Source organism: Ictalurus punctatus, chromosome 5 (genome assembly GCF_001660625.3).
Source record: "Ictalurus punctatus breed USDA103 chromosome 5, Coco_2.0, whole genome shotgun sequence".
NCBI lineage: Eukaryota > Metazoa > Chordata > Actinopteri > Siluriformes > Ictaluridae > Ictalurus > Ictalurus punctatus.
In genome coordinates, this window is record NC_030420.2 from 31,187,423 (window position 1) to 31,189,922 (window position 2,500).

A 2,500-nucleotide genomic window follows, 5' to 3' on the forward strand; every position below is an offset into this window, starting at 1 on the left:
CGTATCAAGCTTTTTAACCATTTATAGTTACATCAAGTGTTTGTTTTTTGTTTTTTTTTTAAAGTTAGTTCCTGTCATCACTTACGTTATAGCAGCTATTAACAGTCACTCCCTCACCGGCATCGATTTTCCATTCGTTAAACACCACAACGTTTCTGTTTATTATTAGTCGTAGATTAGACCGATTGTCCACCATACAGGTCCGTGTGCAAGCTGTTACTATAGCAACCATATGCACGTTAATATCATGACCCTGTCGTTTGTATTAGTGTCAGAGCTGCTGTTATAGAAAATCGATCAACACGTTCTGACCAATCAGACTGAAGAAGTGAACAGTGCTAGGCGATTCATGAAATAACCACTGGAGATTATTAGGAGGCCGTGATAGATAAGGGCCGATGGGGGGAATTTCGACAGGACACCGGGGTTATACGAGAGGTGTGCTGGGATGTTTAATGACCACAGAGAGTCAGGACCTCGGTTTAACGCCTCAGCCGAAAGACGGTGCTGTTTTTTTTTTTTACGGTATAGTGTCTCCGTCACTATACCGGGGCATTAGGACCCACCCGGACCACGTGGTGAGCACCATCTCCTTCATTGGGTTCTACACAGAACATTGAAGTGTTCCCCAGAGGGAAACCACGCCCCTCTAAGTGCTCCACACGCTGTAATAGCTATGTTATAAATGTTTTAAGGTCCGCGCCAAACAAACAAGACAAACATTTCCCAAAAAAATCCATAACCCACATAATGCTCTGTGAGATTCGAAAGTCTCTAGAACGTTCTCGATATGCGTCCGGCTCTCTGCTCGTCCTACGGCGGAAACGAGGCTGATGGTGTTTTGTTGGAAACCCCGGCCTGGGCTTTGAAAGCATCCAAAACAGCCGTAATTAGTTTGTTATTGTGGATGTCTGGTAGGCATTGTTCACTAATCCATGTAATGGATGTTTTTAATGTCAGAAAACAAGCAAAACAGCTGTGTGTGGGGTTTTTTTTGTTGTTGTTGTCATTGCCGTCCGCCTCAGACTTGCGGTTCGGAACGGGTTTGATGTGGCGCTCGGGGCTGAACGCTCCCAGACGCGTTTACGAGTTTCACGCTTTACGAGGAAAGGGTTCTCTTTGAAGAGATTTTTTTTTTTTTTTTCTTTTTCAAATTAGCAATAGGAAAGAGTGACAGCGGAGGCTGGGTTTTTTTGGGGGGCCTGGGGTTTGTGTGACAAGCAGATTAGCAGAACGACCCGTGCTGAATGCTAGGTGAAAACCCCAGCGCTCCTGAGAACGGAGGCGGCGTTTGAGATGGCAAACAATGGAGTGATAACAAGACAGTGTGCATGCATCGCGTATGTGGATTGCGGGTGTGTTGTGTATAATTGCGTGGGCGAGAGTGAAGGGAATATCTGTGTGTGATGTGTGGGCGGGGGTAAGAGAGACGACCGGGCATTGGTGGCGTACGAGAAAGAAAAGAGGAACGGGGGAGTTAGTGTGTGTGCACATGTGTCAGCGTGTGTGTGTGTGTGTGGATTCAGATTCCACTTCTGGCAGCTCTCACCGTGGCAAACTGCTACTCTGACAGGGCAGCCACACCTCCCTGGAGACTAATACAATAACCAGCAGAAATAACCAAGCGAACCCCCGGGGAAGGAGACCGAACAAACGCATGATTAAATATCCAGTAATACTTTGATTAGTGTCTAACGCTTTCGCTTTATTCCTGTTCGTGCCTTCTTACTTCAGTTCACAAAAAAAATAAAATAAATCACACAAAAACCCAGACCGTCCGAACTCCGTCTCAAACGATTTCTTGCATGCGTCAAAAATACTTTCGACTTTTGTCATAAACGACGCACGTGGACTGACTAAACGTCAGCACGGACGTTGAACATTAATAGCGACGAATAAAGAAATAAAGCCTGGATAGAACGAGGGAACGCGTCTAACAAAGGAAAGAACAAACAATAGTGAATTATTCACGCTTACAGCGCGGCCGAACTGAACGACGTTCCTAAACAGTGAGAACTACTGAAGAAATCGGCTTGCGTTTGTTTATAGACGTTATATATATATACACGTATATATATATATAAATCGCAAGAGACAAAGCATGTAACAAAGAAAAACACCAAGGCTTTAGTGCACGGTTTATGCTCACAGAGTGGAAAAAAAAGGAGTGAATGAAACTAAAAGCAATAAGGGAATTATATGTATGTTTTATATGTATAAAATCTATATGGTTTTATAGACAGACAAGTAGGGAACGCATCTGACAATTGAAGACTCAAAGCACTAGTGTACTCACAGAGTGACTATTAGTGTTCATAATAATCATTTTAAAAAGAATACGATACTAAAATGTGAATTAAGGTTGTTGTTTTTTTTTTAATGAAATTCTACCGAAAACAAAAATCACAGGAGGTGAAAATCTTCTAACAAATGGGGGAAAAAACAAACCGCCCATTAGCCTGGTGAAATGTTTGGTCGTCTTAGTTCATGGAGAGGCTCT

The 2,500-nt window shown here is 43.1% G+C and overlaps 1 protein-coding gene across 4 annotated transcripts in view; it reads right to left on the minus strand.

Moving 5' to 3' along the window:
• plxnb3 (plexin B3) overlaps positions 1 to 2,500 on the minus strand; it is a 110,342-nt gene that overhangs the window by 66,396 nt on the left and 41,446 nt on the right. The gene's annotated exons all lie outside the window — the stretch shown is intronic.